This window comes from Hippopotamus amphibius, chromosome 2, assembly GCF_030028045.1.
Source record: "Hippopotamus amphibius kiboko isolate mHipAmp2 chromosome 2, mHipAmp2.hap2, whole genome shotgun sequence".
Taxonomy (NCBI): Eukaryota; Metazoa; Chordata; class Mammalia; order Artiodactyla; family Hippopotamidae; genus Hippopotamus; species Hippopotamus amphibius.
Window position 1 is genome coordinate 19,771,498 of NC_080187.1, and position 17,854 is coordinate 19,789,351.

Consider the following 17,854-nt stretch of genomic DNA (forward strand, 5'->3'; position numbering starts at 1 on the left):
AGTGGAGGGGGGTGGGGCAGCGGAGCAAAGGGATGGACAAGAGAAGAGTCATGAAACCAGGGCCAGAGGTGACCGGCCTGAGTCCCCAGAGGTCACACAGGACACTTGGGATCCCACCATCACGGAACGGGGCTTTGAGCCAAAGTACACCTTCATCATAACCAACAAGGTGACCCCTGCAAGCTGAAGAGCTAGGGGCCATGTGGGGGCTGACAGTGAGTAAATAAGAAAATGAATGGACAAGACGTCAGGAGCACGAGGGGAAGGGAGATGCGCCCCTGTCTGGGGGAAAGGAAAGAATTTAGTTATACCTGCTGTCAGCGGTGAATTACTACAGAGTAGAAATAAAAGCTGGCAAAGAGCATCCCAGTGTCATTTCTTCCCCAGAGGACAGTCAGGCAGATACTCAGAGAAGGAGAACCATTGGGGAAAATGATGGGGTTAGAATTTCTGGGATCAGGTTAACAGGCAGGAAAGAAGGCAATTCTGCATCTGTGACTCCCAGACCAGAAACAGTCTGAGAAGTGAGGGTGGGCACTGAGGCTGCCCCTCCTTCCAAACAAACTTGCCTTTTCCCCAGAGGGATGTTTGCTTCACTTCCCTATCTTTTTTTTTCTTCTATTTTTACCTGATGTCTAAGAACTGACCCTTCTACCAATTCTTTTCACTGAAAGAACAGGGAAATTTTTAAAAGAGGAAAGAAAGATAGGAAAAAAAAAAAAAGAAAGTCTAGCAGAACATTACATGAATGTGAGCATGTCTGCAAGGGCACAGACCTTGCTTGGAAAATGATTCTTTGGAAGAGGACTTTGGTGCCAAATAGTTGAGCTGCCGCCAGCCTTTTATGACTCCTTCTTTATCATTTCCCCTCCAATGAGGCAGATCAAGACAAACCCGCATTCCTTCCCCTCCTGTCTGGGGCCTGCTCCTAGCCTTTGTCTGCGGCTGCTTTGCTGAAGCTCTTGGGTTTGAGAAAACCCGCCTGGCAGCTTCAAGTCTATTTGTAGCAGCGCTTGTGCAGATGGGGTGTCATCTGGGAGCCATGGCAGCAGAGACACAACAAACAAAAGCAATCACGGGCTTCCATGTTTGAAGTCCTCCTTAGCTCCTCAGCACTGTTTATGGAGTAGCTGAGTGGTCATATATCCCTGGTCCCCCAAAGCCAGATAGAGGGCAGCTGTTGGAAATTCTTCCTGAAGAGCTTATACACTTACACACAAAATAATTCAGTCTGGGCTTGACCATGGGACCATGTTCATCTGCTGTCATTTGGTTGCGACTCTTCCACTCTTCTTATTTATCCATTTCATAATTACTTTCTCCCTCCCTCCCTTCCTTTTCCTTCTTTCCTTCCTTTCTTTCTTCTTCTTCTTCTGCTTCTGCTGCTTCTGCTGCTTCTCCGCCCCCCCCCCCCTTCTCTATTTCATTCTCTATTTCATTAGTTGAGCAACTGATAGATGCTGGATCCTAGGATTAGAACTGAGAACAAAGACATGGTCTCCATCCTCATGAAGCTCAGAGCTGAGCGGGAGAAACAGGCAGACGTGTGACCAGTTGGTATGTATACAACATATGTAGCATGTTTAGTGTGGTAAGTATGAAACAGGAGCTGTGGGAAACAGAAGAGTGACCTCCTAATCAAGTAAGGTCATCATAAAAGGCCTCTAGGAGATATTAAGGTCCGAGCTAGGCTTTGAAATACAAGTTAATTGAATGGAGAAGTGCTGGACAGACATCTTCCTGGAAAAGGCTACAGCCAGTGTACACAGGAAGGATGGAGAAATCACAAGAGTGTTGGAGGAACCCCGTGGCAGCTCAAGCATAGGGCACATGTGGTTGAGTGTGAGGGATGGGGCTGTAGACCCAGGCAAGAGCAAGACCATAAAATGGTATGCAAACAAGCAGAAGACAGGTGATCCAACGTGCATTTCAGAAATTGCTCGCAGCCAGGAGCGTGGAAAAAGATGAAATGAAGGAGAGGAGGGCTGAAAAGAGCAAAGCCATGCACTTCGACTTCTATTAAATCACCAGCGAAAATAGTCCGATGGGGTAGTTATAAGTGGTCCGCTGTGAAGGCAATAATAGCTCTTGAGCTAACTAGCAAACAGCTGGGGAGGGTCAGCTCCCTTCCCGGTTAAATCCTGATCTGTTTTCTCGTATCTGAAGCGAATCCATAATGCCTGCTTCATTCAATCTTTCCATATTGCTCAACTTAATTCCCATTTACTCACTACCCAATTGATGCCGAGCGCAGGGATAGCTAGATAAAATGGACCATACCTTGTACTTTCACGACCTAACAATGAACAGCTATTTGAGGCATTAAAATACAGTGATGGATAGCTTAGCCCATTCACTGATGGCCCCCATTGTATAATTTGTTTTTATTTGCAACATCAGATTACAGAGACATAAAAGAAAATTAAGGAGTTTGCTGAATGCTTTACAGATTAAGTTAGCAGTGGAAATACACATGATTTCTGTGGAGTCCAAAGTAGCTGAGAGGGCAGTTAATGAAGACTAGGCTGAGCGCTCAGTGAGAAGGGCTGAGTGCTGGGTCTCTGCACGCTGGTGTCCTGCAGTCTGGTTTGGACAGAGTTCTGAACTGTGGGCAGATGGTGATGCCGGCTTAGCTTGCTGCCATGTAGAAGCAGGGGAGGGGCAGCCTCTACAATGGGCACTGGAACACCAGGTGGGCCCCCAAAATAATTTGTAAAAAGTGGCCCTAGTGAATTTTGTTGGCTGTCATATATTTGAGTTTGCCTTTCAAGCCCACAGGCTCTGAGCTTTTGAGAATGTTCCATTCTAAATATGCCCCGCTCCGTCTGAGGAACACATGTTCATTTTCTATCACTTTTTCTCTAGGATCTCCCCTGAAGCCAGGAAGAAAACTACTAAACATTTAGTACAGTTTCCTTGTAGTATGCAACCTGGTGCATATTATAGTGTAAAATGCGATGCAAACAATATGTAACAAATCAATATGTACTCTATTACATTGTATATATTATATATGATATAATGCCATATGCTATGATGTGCTGTAATTCTTTGTTTCTTTGACTATGTTGGCCATGAGACTATGATCTACTTGACTGCGTGGCAGTAACTGATTCACTATTATGTGCGTAGATTTCGCAGCATCTGACAATTAGTAGGAGCTCAGGGTGTGTTTTGGAGAAAGGAAGGACAGGAATGGAAAGAAAAGGATGAAAAAGAGGAAGGAAACAAAGGAAATAATTACCTTGCAAAGAAGCAGACTCAAGTCTTCTTTTAAAAATGGCTTCCGTATCTCACTCACTCAGGCTGTTTCCCTCCAAGGGCTCTGGCACTTTTTTAAGTCACATATCAAGAAAAAAAATGTGAGAATGCAGGTTCCCTGTCTTCACACCACCTGAAAGAAAGTCTAGATTCCCTTGTTTGTTTACACACCCTCTAGAGGAGTGAGATAAGGAGAACAGTCATACAAAAAAATAAATGTCATTATTTAAGTGTGTACAAGGTAGGAAGAGGGAGAAAGGAATAGTTAGTTTGGCCCAGGAAGATCAGGGCAGGAGGAATGTTTGAGATGGGTGTTCAAGGATGAGGAGAAGAGAGAACCTGGGAGAGAAGAGTAGCTGGAGAAGATGAGTCTTACTAGAGTGACTCCTAAAACGTCCCAGCAGCTGAGTCCTGTCCCACCAGTGGAGTAGTGGTGGGAAGAGTTTGAATATTTTCAGCAGTCGTGATACTTGCAAAGGTGCCATCATTTCTTCGAAAACCGTATCCTTGAGGATTGATGTTGAAAGGTATGAATCCTAAACTGAGAGCTCGAGACCAACGTGCTCATTTCACAGTTGGAAAATCTGAGAAACAAGGGGTAAATAGACTTGATAAAATATATTCAAGATAAGCAGAGACAGGGTCAGACTGAAAAAATGAATCAAGATTCTCTTAAATTATGACGGTAACAATTGGGCCCAATCGAATACCCTAGAGAGAACCCCCTCATCCAACCTAGTGTGTCGGTACATATGTCCTCTATAGATGACGCTCCCTATTCTGCATGGCCTCACCCTAAAATAAATCTATTAACAACAAAAGTGACTGTAACTAAACTCTTTTCAGGGAGATCCAAAGTTATGGGGAAGAATATAAACTCACTAAAAAATACTCAAGTCTGCACTCTGCCTCTGCCACTTTCTAACTCTGCATCTTTTTACAAATTCTCCGCTGTTTCTTCACCTCCTCATCTGTAAAATGGGAATATTCACGCATAATTCAAAGACCTGTGAGAAGTCCAAGAGATACTATACTTATGTAGAAAAACTAGCACAGCTCCTAGATGTAGTGGGCTAAATGATGATGCCTCCAAAACATATACGCATGTCCTGATATCCAGAATCTGTGAATGTAACCTTATGTGGAAAAAGTCTTTGCAGATGTAATTAAATTAAGGATGTGGAGATAAGGGATTATCCAGGGTTCCCCAGGTGGGCCTGACATCCAGTGACAGGTATCCTTGTGAGAGACACACAGAGAAGAGGAGGAGAAAGGTGACCAGAGAGGTAGCGATTGGAGTGATGCAGCCACGTCACAAGCCGAGGAACACCAGAAGCTGGAAGAGACTAGAAACATAGTCTCCCCTAGAGCCTCCGGAGAGGGTGTGGCCCTGCCAGCACCTTGATTTCACACTTCTGGCCTCCAGAACTGTGAGAGAACACATTTCTGTTGTTTTCAGCCACCGAGTTTGTGATAATGTGTTATGACAGCCACAGGAAACTAACACAGGAATTAGAAACTCAACTGTTCAAAACCTATATATAACTTCTCATCTCTATCTGCCAGAGGTCATTTTGAAAACACAATGGATGCCTTTACTTCTTTTCTTTCGCTTTTTCTTCAGCTGGGCAGGAAGGGGGCTGGGACTGTGAGGCCTTTGCTCCGTGAGCTCTGTTCTGGGCCCTGGTATAAGCTCTGCTATGCCTCTAGCTAGGAACAAATGGCAAGAATAAGACTGAAATCTTTGTGAAAAACCCACCCACGTGTGGGGAGGAAGATGGAAAAACCAGCATCAACTGGACTTTCTTTTTTGAACTCTAATATTAAGCGAGAAGAGGAAAGGGTATTTCTACACTTGTTTCCCACAGGGCCTTGTCCCGGGGGATGATATGGTGGAAACATCACCGAGATGGATGTTGCTAGCGCTGGACGTGTGTCTGCCACTAACCCACAGTGTGAGTATTGCTTATAAGTCCTCCTTTTTGAGCACTAGTTTTCTCATCAATAAAGTCAATATTTGGTGCTCTATAATTCTGACAAAAAAAATAAAGAAGCAACAGCTATTGTCTACTTCAAATTGCATTTGACTAAGTTCACTCTCCCATCTATCTAAATTTCAAACATAAAGATGAAAAATAATTCGCCCAGTTATAGAGATACATGTTTCTGTTATGCATTCTACTGCCCCCCCATTCTGGTAATAGTGCTGTGCCCATTACTCTGGCATCTAAGCTTTGCACAATCTCCCAGTTGTTTCCTACAAACCTTATGCCTCAGCCTCACTGAATGATTTTCCACTCGATACTGTTTCCCTACGCACAGATGGAATCTTGAGTGATACCCCGAAATGAAGCGTCAAGTAGCCGCAGAAATCCCGACATAGGTCAGTCCTCACTTTTGCCCAGATTCCTTGTACAAGTAACCCAATGCACTCTTCACTTGCGAGAAGCAAAAGAGATGCTTACGGGAAATTTTGGCTCTTAGTCACAAAGTACTCAATTGCCGAGACCAGCTCGGCGACTCGAGGTGAGTGACGGGTGCCGCAAGCTTGAAGAACATACAGACACAGACTGAAGAGAAAGGTGGGACCGGGGGACTCAAGACCTCTAGGATCAAGAGCCTCGCCGATTCATCCCACGTGGCTTTCATTTGGCTAACACTCCCAGGTTCATCCTATAAACAATCATAGGCTTCACATGACTGGGGCAATGATCTTTGTTTGCCTCCTGGGCCCGATTTGAGCAGGTGTGGATCTGAGCTGGGCGTGGAGAGCAAAACAGCCCTGGGGGCAGGAGACCTCTCTCAGATATTAAGGGTCTGTGCCCTACCCCTGTTGGGCCCTCTGCGGCTGTGCCTGTCTTAGTTTGTTCCTCCTCTGAGGGATCTTACCCGTCTTCGGCTAACCAGCCATCCTTCAGGACCAAACAGGGTGATATTAGTCTCCACGCCCCGCACCCTCAGCTCCTCCACTGCTCAAGCAGGACATTCTGAATCCCATCGCTCGGCCCACATACTGTAACATTTTCAAGGTTTCAGAAAGGCTCCTGAACGTCTTCCCACACTCAATCAGTGAATTCTGTATGGCGATTTCCTATTTCATAGTTTAAATCTCATCAATTTGTGTCAAACAATGTTAGAGTAACATGAAAAATTACAGGACATCTTATTTTGCCCATATGGAAAACCAAGGCCAGGAGAGAAAAGAGATGTCCAGCCACACACAAGTCAGTGACAGAGAAGGGACTAGACCCCCAAATATCTTGAGTTGTATACCCTGCAGTTTTTTTCCAACAGTATGATTATTCAGGGCCCCAGTGGTGGGGAGCTTCAGTGTAATGGGTGTGTGTACAGGGGATGGGGGTGGGGGGGTAGTTCTAAAGTTGTAGAACCAGCCCAGCGTGGCACCATTCCCTCCATCGTTTGGGACTAAGGGTGAAGAATAGAAAGCTATGACTTACTATTTAGCTGGGACCTGTTAGTATAGCTCTTCTCAGCCAGAGATGGGAGGGGATTTTGTTCCCCAGAGAACACTTGACAATGTCTGGAGACAGTTTTGATTGTCACAAGGTGGATAGTGCAGGGGGTGGGGTGCGACTGGCATCTAGTGGGCAGAGGTCAGGAATGCTGTAAACATCTTACACTGCACCGGACAATCCCCCACAACAAAGAACCTTTTCAGCCCAAATGTCAATACGTCCAAGATTGAGAACCCTGTACTCGTAGGATTTCTCCTCTACCAAGACAGCTTCTAATGGGATCGATACCCTGGGATCAATCTCTGCCAGAAATTGAGACATACACACAGGTTTGGGGTATACTTAATCTAGGCTTATTGTAATCATCTCTTGAGAAGTAAAAGAAACTACTCGTAATAATGATAATCTATGAGAGCATTGTTTTTAAAAATCTGCTCAACACTTTTTTTTCCTCTTTTTTTTCCTTCTTCTGGTAATATATCTATGATGGTTAGTTTTATGAGTCAACTTGTCTGGGCCACAAGATTTCCAGATATTTGGTCAAATATTACCCTGGGTGTTTCTGTGAGGGTGTTTTTGGATGAGATTAACATTTTGATCTGTTGAATGAGTAAAGCAAATTGCTCTCCCTATTGTGGGTGGGCCTTGTCCAATCAGTTGAAGGTTTGAATAAAACAGATAAGCTGACTCTCCCCCGAGTAAGAGAATTTTTCCTGCCTGACTTCCTGACTTCCCTGAAACTGGGACATTTGCTTATTTTCTGTCTTCAGACTTGAACTGAAACATTGGCTGTCCTTGGTTTTGACCCTATTGACCTTTGGGTTAGAATTACACCATCAGCTCTCCTGATTCTCAGGGTTTCAGAATTGGGCTGGAATTATACCATTGGCTCTCTTGGGTCTCTAGCTTGTTAACTGGCCCTAAGATCTTGGGACTTGCCAACTTCCATAATTGGTCATTTACTTATAATAAATCTCTATATATAGAGATGTATATCTCTTGCTGATTGTTTCTCTGGAGAACTCTGACTAATACACTATCCCTCTGTCCCATGTTAAATGGAAAGGGTTGTGACCAAGCCTAAACAATCTTAGTTATCCACTCCCTTATATCCAGTGATTGGCCCAAGGTTAGACAGGAGATTAAATCAGAATCAATCAGAATTCTTCCATGAAGTGAATATACAGGATATGATTGGGAGATTTCCTCTTTTTGCTGGCTTGGAATACTAGAACAATATGAAGCTGGTCTCCTGGTGCCATCCTCCTTTATATATATAAAGGTCTTTGGGAGAGGGAGAGACTGCGCCTTCAGAGATGACACACAGGTGTAAACTACGTGTACAAGTTATAATAAGCATCAGTTTAGGTTCCCAAGGTTCTTCCTTTGGGGCTATAAGCTGCTCTAAAATCCAGTTTCAAGAGCCAATAAATCCTCTTTTTTGGCATACATCGATTTAGGTTGGGTCTCTGTCATTTGTAGTGAAAACTGTTCCAACTAATAAACTCACATTTATGGAGCATTGGAGAGTTAGCTAAGTGTTTTCACATTTGATCTTATTAGAGCCTCACAAAAACTCATGCTATATATAGAGAGGGAAGGGATGGGAAACATGATCTCTTTGGCATGTGTGGAAACTGAGACCCAAAGTGGCCGAGGTTGAATGATCCACCATCCTAGCACCACCCTCAAGATGCTGAATGCTACAGAACCTCTCTCCCTAGGAAAAAGTCATACATTCTCAGAGTCCCAATAACACAGTAAGAGGTAGTATAATAAAAATAATAGAATAATAGTTAACACATACAGAGTGCTTACCATATGCCAAGCTCTAAGTGCTTTGCATATATTAAATCGTAAATCCTCATAGCAAACTCATAACCATAGGTACAAGTTTTATTTTATATTTCACAAGTGAGAAAATCAAGGCATTTGAGTACACTACCAAAGTCCCCTAGATAATGAAACAGACCCAGGATTCTAACCTAGAATCTTGAAGTTCAACCTCTGCCGCCGATTGAGTTACAGAGAGGTTATGAAATTTGACCCCAGTCCTCCCCACACATGGCCAGGTAGGCATGGAACCAGGATCCAAATCCTGATCTAACCAACTTAAAGGACTTTATTCTAAACTGGAGCCCAAGGCTCCCTTTCATTGTACATAGTGGCTGCAATGCCAGGATTTAAACCCAGATTTGCATCTTCTTGGGCTAGTGCTAATGCCTTCTTGTATGCTCATTTAATACACATTTAATGCACACTTAACTATATGTCAAACCCTTTAGAAATCGTTTTGGGGTGAGGAATGGAAATGGTGCACAGCATGACATTGAATTACCAGTCTATTCTTATCCATGAAGAAGACAAGATTCATACTAAAACACAGCTTTATGGATTTAGGACTTGCAAAGGAGAGCCATCTGCATCTTATTAGAGAGGGACAAGAATGCTCCCTTCATCAACCTCAGAAGCCAAGTTTAAAATACTCTAGTTCACAGTTCATAGCAAAAATTGGACCTGTCACACCCAAATCCTTTTTGTTGCAGGAGCAGATGTGGGGGGGATGGTGAGACTTGTTTATTTTATGGCTTACTAGGAGTGAATGTGGGCTGAGGGGTTTGTGTCTGTCCCCTTTTCTGTCCTGCCACTAAAACACGCACACACGTGTGCATGCGCGCACACACACACACACACAATCTTTGGGTTCAAACATCATGGCTTTTATAGAGATGAAAAATTTATGTATCATTATTTTGACAGAAAAAGACAATACTTAGGGATGAAATGAATTTCAAAATCTTTAGAAATGTGATAGGAGAGAAATAAATATAAAATAAAGATTATTTCAGAGCTTTCATATTTCAAAATCCTTTCTGGATCACCTTTATTGCTCAAGGCTTCTGAATTTTTCTATGTGGATTCTCAGTAGGTGTGTCTCCACCTCTGGGACCTTCACACTGTAATCTGTCACTTTGCTATTAAGACAGAGCAGAAAGAACATCCCACACGACACACATGAAACCCAAGGGCCAGTCCTACAGGCGGGGGATTTCCCAAGGCTTGAGATGACCAAGAGAAACAGAACCTTGGCTCAGAAAGGAACATTCGTCAGCTTTTAGGACAGAAGCTTGTTGGTTTGTTTCCTTGTAGTTACTGTGAAGAAGGTACAAACAGAACAAATTTGATAAAAGCAACACCTTGAGTTCTTTGAGCAAGTTAATCTTTCCCTGAAAACTACTTATTATTTTTCCATCCTCAAGTGAGATGAGGAAGTTGAGGCTCAGGACATTAAGTCATTTACCCAAAGTCAAACAGCTGGCAATTGAGACAGCTGGGAGGATGAGTTTTCCGCCTCCTCAAGGCATCTCAAGTTCATTGTTCCTAAAGCTAAGCATACTGTCTTCCCCCAAAGTGGCAATCCCCGTTTTGTGATTGGCAGCAACAACTACCAGTCATGGTGGTTAAACACCTGGGATGGCTCATCCTGTTTCCGTGAAGCCCTAACCCCCCTCCCCCAGATCCCATTTCCACACTCTCCGTGGCACCCCTAAGACCCCATTCCCCCTAAGAGCCTACCTAGAATACTGCCAATACCTCCCATCTGGTCTCATCTTGTTCCCTCCTGTATGCAGCCACTAGAGCAGATGAAATGTTAGTTCTCCAGTGTCGCTATCCTATTCAGAGCCCCTCCCCATTCCCACATCACCTACAGGATAAGTTGCAAGCCTCTTGGCTGAGCACACAAGACCCTATTCCTCCTGGCCCCGCCTCACCTGCTCAGCTCCTCTCTCCCCACTCCTCTCTGCCTCCTTGGCCTCTGGGATCACAAATTCCTTGTGGTGTCCCCTCGTGAATGATGCTGTTTCTCATCAGTGCCCAGGTTGTTCCTCTACCTGGACTGCTCTCCTTTGGGCTCTTACTCCACAAGGTTGACTCCTCCTCATCTTTTAAGGCTCAGCTTAGCTATTCCTTTCTAATGTTGTGTGTGTGTTTCCCGGAAAGTTTTCCTTGAAGCCCTACAAGCTCCACCTTGAGGATCCAATACTACCATTGCTTCTCATTACGTTTAACTTATCCATCGTCCTGATCTCTTTTTCATCTGTCTTCTCAGCCAGAATGTTAACTCCTTAGAGGCTTCAATGATCCAAGTGCTTCTAACAGAATAAACCCATCATGATATCCTGAGAACTGCAGTTGGTCCACTGCTTAAATCTTTCCTTGTTTGAAGCAGTGACAAGTCATGCTCCATGTGCATGTAAAAAAGAAAAAAGAAAATGATAGGAACACCTGTCAGCCTTTAGCATTTACTTTAAGCATATCTTTCCTAAAGTCATTTAGGGAAAAAAATTGCCAAGACAAATCTCCCTAGATCTTGCATTTTTCTGAATCTCTTTGCCCGTCATTCCTTAGGTAAGAGCTTTTGTAAATAAAATGTCAAATCCATTTTACAAGGTTCTCTATTTTTTATTCTCTCTGGTTTTAACTTTCTATTGTCTAAGAAATAAAATGCAGAACTTCTTAGCAGGGCATTCAAGGATTGGCAGAGTGCGACTCAAAGCTTCCTTTCTAGTCCTATTATCTGCCATTCTTTCCCTAGGAACACCTCATATGGCCCCAGCCTTGTGCTTTTGCTTCCAGCCTCCTTATCCCCTGCTCTTACACGTATACAAATAACAAATGTATACAAATAACAAAGACACCTTTCAGAAGCCAGGTAAACTTGTGGGAGGGAAGTCAGTCCACATTCAGAACTCATCCGATATTATCACTCCCATCTTCCTGTTGGAACAGATAAATAATTCTCCTCCGCATAGCATTGCCCAGATTTTTCTCTTAAATCCTTTCTTATTATAATATCTATTATATGGCTCAGGTCAGACTTACATAATGTTTTATCTTCCTTTCCCCATAAGTGTATAAGAAAAACACCACTCTCACATGGGGGAAGAGAACCGAGATTACCCTAGCCTACTGTGTGTGATGCAGCACGTAACTTGTGTCATTTAATACTCCTAGCAACCTTTGGAAGTAGTTATTAGTCCTCTTAAAATAGAGAAAACTCAGGATCGGAGGAATTAAGTAGTTAAATTTTTTTTCAAGTTAAATTAGAGTCAGGATTTAAATATGATTACTTGAATCCAAAAACCTATTTCTCCTCCTAACATTATGTCAAAGAGGTTGTAGATGAAAAAAGAAATGTGTGGCTGTATGAAATTTCACTGTCGCTATTATAACAGGGTGCTCTTTACCTAGTAAGATCCTAGGAAGAGTGCATAAAAGTTAGAAAGAGAGTCAGGGACTTCCATCCTGCATCAGAATTAAGGGATAAATAAAAGTAATGGAAAATGAAGAAGAGAAAAATTGAGTCCAGAGACGGGATGTGTCAAGTCATGGCATTCTCTTCCCAAGGAAGGGGGCGGTGACACGTGGAGAGAGGCAAGCCTGCAGGAACAGGGTGTGGCTGCACAGTACGGGGTTTGGCAGGGTGGTCTGAGAGCAGCAGGCTTTGTAGTAAATGGCTACGTTTCCAAGTATCTGAGCCATGGGGGCATCTGGTCCAGAAGATGTTCTTGGAAGCAGGGACTGCAGAAGGAGGCAAAATAAGGAAAAGCTAGAATAAATCATGGGCTGTGTGTGTCCAGGCTTGCAGGAATGCTTTGACTTTAGAGCCACTTTTCACATTGGCATCAGAATTTTCCACAGAGGTCCTATCCCAAGCTGCAATTTCTTATTCAAGAATTATTGGGAATCATGCTGGAAATGGGTTACAAAATAGGAAGACTGTATTTTGCCACATTACCTTGGAGGCCAGCTCTACTTAGTCTCTCCTTACTGGAAGGGTCTATGTCAGTTATTTACGCAGTGTCTCTCAGCCTCAAGGCTCCGCACCCTCTTCCACACGCTGTGATGCTGGAGCTGGGAATCTGCCATCTACACTTCCCAGACTCCTTGCAGGCTCTCTTCCCTTGAGGGTCCCTCAGCAGGAGGACTTGACAGGAGACTTGAAGGCGACAGGATGAAAGAAGACTCTTCCTATTTCCAGGTCCAGCCAGACACCTTCCAGAGGCAATTCAGCTGGGGTTCTGGCCTCAGCCTCTTCCAGCACTCCCAGTACCTGCTGTGAGATGCCTCATTAGAGGTACCAGCAATGGCTGGTCAGGCAGGTCTGAGCTCAAGTGTTCAGTTCACATTCCCACAGTTCTGCAACTGGCCACACTCTACCCCCCACTGAAATCTGAGGACCAGCCCTTAGGGCACCTCCCCAGATGTCTAAGCATTGACTGCAGGGTGCCCCCTCCCCAGAGGTTGAAGCACAGTTATAAGACACTCCTCCCACCACCCACACCCACCCCAGAAGTATGAGAATGAGCCATGCAGCCTTCCTTCTCCTTGTTCTTAAGTTCTTCTAACACTATCTTTCCATCTTTGTTCTCCCTGCCTGACAGCTAGAAGTTACTTCCTGCAGTTACAAGTGTCTGGATTATCTCACCTCCTCTGTTTGATAGTTTGGCTTTCAAACATGTGTAGTCAATTTCCTATATTAAATCCCTCTGTCTGAAATTCCTGATATGCTTTCCATTTTCCTGACTGGAACCTGATGGATGCATAGGGTATCCGTAGCTTTAAATGTAATGTCAAATCTCCTACAAGGACAATTCTATAAAAAACAAAATGTTAACTGCTTTAAAAGGAAACTATTCTGTCAAGTCATCATCTCTGTCAATAAGAAGAATGTACTAGCCCTGTAGGTACAAGGGTTCTAATTTCTTCATTCACACTGGAATAAACTTGCTCTGCATCCCAGCAACAAGTCAGATAAGGTGTCCTAGGCTCTAGGGACCCAACTTTGAATGAGCTCTGATTTATACCCCTTGGGAGTCCCTAAGAGGAAGAGAGATCAGTTATAATGCCATAGAAGAGAAATCCACTGGAGCAACTAGAGGCCAAGGAAGGACAAAGGAGGAAGACTGTGAACTTTGCAGGGATGGTCATTGCTTATCTGAGTCTTGAAAGATACATCAATCTTGTCATTGCTGTTGCTTTTCCATTGCAAGAAGCAGAAACTCATTTTGGACGAGAGTCTCAAAAAGCACATGTCAGCAGTGCAAGAGTAAGCTCTGAGGTCAGGGGAGAAGGCTGAAAAAGAGACTGGAATAGATGGAGGCTGAAATTACCTGATAGCAGGACCCAGAACCACTGCTGGAATGAGAGAATCCTCACATTCATGCATTTTCCTGGAGAGACAGTCCAGATGGCCTAGAGTAGGTCAATACCCATTTCATGACTGTACCAAGTAGGTGAGATGAAGGACCCAGGAAGGCATTCCTGCCCACAGTAGGGGAGAGATAATTCCCCAAAGGGAAACCAAGATGTTCTGGGAAGAGGGAATAGAGGAAAACTAAACCAAAAAAGGGTGGGGGGAGTAAGACAGAAAGATGTCCATTGCAAAGAAAAGCAGGAATTCTCTGCTTGGACAAGACAAAGATGGTCATCCAGGCAGGAAGAGCAGCACGAATTAAGGTCTGGTGGTAAGAAAGACACACTAAGGGAACAGAGAATCCTGAGACAGCAAAGTGGGGGTGAGACTGACAGCATAAACAGATACCAGAGAATGAAAGGTCAGGCACATGACACTAAAGAGCTACCTTACAGTCTGCAGGATCCAGGAGGCAGCATCAGAGGGACCTCAGCAGCCCATCTACCACTTGAAAGATCTACAACACTGTAACCCTGACAAGAGAATTTTCAGTGGGATGGAGGGTACAGAGCCTGGTTGGAGTGAGCTAAGGAGAGAATGGGTGGTGCGAAGGTGGAAACGGGGGAAGAAGATGCTGTACGATTTAGTGCTAAATTATTGGCACAAACTTGGGGTTGGGTAGGAGTTCAGGAAGGGTGGGTCCAGTGGGAGCACTAAAGAAAGGATGTGTCACTGAAGAGAAAGTGAACAATGCACCCTTTGTCATGAGAAAGGGAGCTCCGGTGCCCTTTCCATGTATCAGACATAGAGGCAAGCCAGCCTCAACGCAGAGTAATTACTTTGTGAAAATCTTTTTAAAATAAATCATAAGTCCCCATAAACTCCTTAGACTTAAGACCCTGCAGGACCCTTATTTCTGTATCCCAAATGTCTGATATCAAGTAGGCCCTCAAAGCAGACTTTGGAATGAATTGATCATTTAGTGGAACGATCAACTTCCAAAAGATTGCTTATAATAAGTTGTTATTTTAAATTACCAAAACAATACATGCAATGCAGACATATGTATTTAAACTAATGTAGGTTACTTTGATGACTGTTTTGCGACTTACTTCTTCTACTTAATATACGGCAGGCACCATCCTCTGTCAGTTCAGAGTGGCTTTAAAATCACAAAATTAAAAAGCCAGAGGGGGCTCTTGAGACAAGATTACACTGCATAGCACTGCGTAGCTGAACCACTCAATTAACGGCTCAGTAAACTGATGCTCAAGGAGGTGGAATGACTTTCCCAAGGTCACGCAGCAAGTTTATTGCAAGATTGGGTCCTCCAACTGGGTGTCCTGACTTCTGCTGAGGGCCTCTGACATATGTCCCATCAAGGCTGGGAAAGGAGGGGCAACCGCTTGTAACCACCCAATGGCTGGACTCTGTGGAGTCCTCTAAATTGTGTGTGGAAGAGTGCCCACCAAGGCAGAGGTATCCACTCCCAGCTTTCCAGGGGAGACAGAGGGGAAACAGAGCAGCTCATTCATGCACAGAAGTCCAGCTTGCACCTGTCTACAATGTGCAGCTTTCAGTTGTCCAAATAGTTTTAGCTGTGGTTTCCCCTGAGCCCACTGCAGTGAGCTCTGTGGATGCTAAGAGAGGATAGTAGGTGACTCAGCAAGACTGGGTGGGGTGTCAGGGAGCAAAAGGAGGTAAGGCACCCAGCGGGTAACCGCCGAGACAGGAAGGTGACGGCGTGTGGAGGTCAGTCAACAGCCCCGCCAGCTACCTAAGTATCAGGGTGGAAGGAACCTGGCACTAGTGCACTCAGGGTTTAATCCAATGCCTTCATTTTTTTTTTTCCCCAAAAACAAATCATCACCAGCCAGTCATGAATGTCCCTCCATTTCCTTTCTTATCTAAATATCTGCAGAATCAAATTGTGTTGCCAGGAAACGCTGCTCAGGTCCAAAGTGGGCGATCTCAGGAAAGAGGGCAAATCAACACTGGGGCTTAGCCAGGTAATAACACTGGCTTCCAGCAGCCACTTCGCCTGAGGATACCTGGAACCAGAGCCTCAGGGTCTCTTCCACTTCTGAAGCTAGACGTCTGATTGTGGCGTCCTTTCTGGGAAGTCAGAAGGGAAGTGGTTAATTTGGATATGGCCAATAAAATTCTCAGGGGATGCCAGCTGCGTGTTCTGCACCGTTGTTGCAGACAGATGTGGAAAAGAGGAGAAAATGTAGAATAGGACAGAATACTACCTTTGTCTTCTCAACGTGACCAAGTCACTGCTCTCTCTGAGCCTCAATTCCCACACCCATAGAATGGAGTCAGCGTTTACTCCTATTGAGGGCTTTCTGAGAATAAGAGGAGAAGATGTAAGTAAAAGTCAGCACTCAGCAGGCCCTCAGCTAGTACTCCCTGTGATGTTGTAATTTATAAGATGAAGTTTATATTTGGTCTTCATTTTCATTTCTGGCACAGAGCTTCTAAAGCCCTTGGAATTTCCTAAGTGATGAGAGCATAAAGGTGTCTGTTGTTACGTGACTGAGGTGATTAGTGGAAAGCATCTAAAGTTGGGGAACGGTTGCCAAGAGGATCAACCACAGGATTAGAATGTGGGAAAGCAGTTTCACCTCCCTGACCTCCAAGGAGGGGAGAGGAGCTGGAGACTGAGTCTAATCACCAATGGCCAATGATTCGCCCAATCATGCCTACGTAGTGAAGCCTCCATAAAAAAACAAAAAAGATGGCGTTCAATAAGCTTCCAGGCTGGTGAACATGTGGAGATCTGGGGAGAGTGTGGCATGCTCAGAGAGAACATAGAAGCTCTGTGACCTTTCCCCATGCATGCCTGATACATCTCATCCATCTGACTGTTCCTGAGTTATATCTTTTTATAATAAACTCATAATCTAGTAAGTAAAACATTTCTTTGAGTTCTGTGATCTGCTCTAGCAAGTTAATCAAACCTGAAGAGGAGGTGGTGGGAATCTCTGATTGATAGCCTGTTCGTCAGACGAACAGGTAACAACCTGGACTTCCTACTGGTTTCTGAAATGGGGAAGGGAGCCGTCTTATAGGACTGAACTCTTAGCTTGTGGAATCTGATGTTATCTCTGGGTAGATGATATCAGAATTGAGTTGAATTCTTGGACACCAGCAGGGTCCAAGAATTGCTTGCTTTTCTGTGGGAAGCCCTCCAACACATACACTTTGGAACTGGGTCCAGCAATCCAAATAGTTCCTCATTCTCACCCTTGAGAAAATTAACCCAGAGAATAGAGGGGTGACTACCTAGGAAGCACCACCCAGTTTCAGCAAAAGAATACACAATTTATTTTGAGTTTTTAAAGCTACTGAATTGCTCACAAGTAAGCTAGGTACAGGCATGTGGCAATGTACAAGTTAGAGGTTTTGCCCATAAGAACACAGTCGAGGGAAGAATAAGTTAAGAGGAAATGAGACTTCAGCATCATACATCCTCTATTTCTAAAAGTAGCAACTGCTTAAAGAACAGGATGAGGGCCACATAGCTCATCTTTCAGGGTTATGGAATGCTTCCTGGAGGAAGTGATGTCTAAATGAGGAGCTGAGGGATACATAGAAGTTAGACATGTGAAAGAAGGGAAAGGATGATGAGAGATGTTCAGGCATCATTCATTTATTCATTCATTCAACAAACAAGTCCCAAGTGCCTAATATATTTTAGAAACTATTCTAAAAACTGAGGGTACAGTATTGAACATGACAAACAAGATCTTTGATCTTATAGAGTCAAACTTTCAGCTGATCAATCAATAATAAATAATTAACAAAATATCAGGAAGTGATCCATGACCTGAAGCCTGTGGTGGAAAGGGGCTATTTCAGATCTGATGATCGTAGAAGACCAATCCTAGGAATTTCCATTTCAGTTGAAACCTGA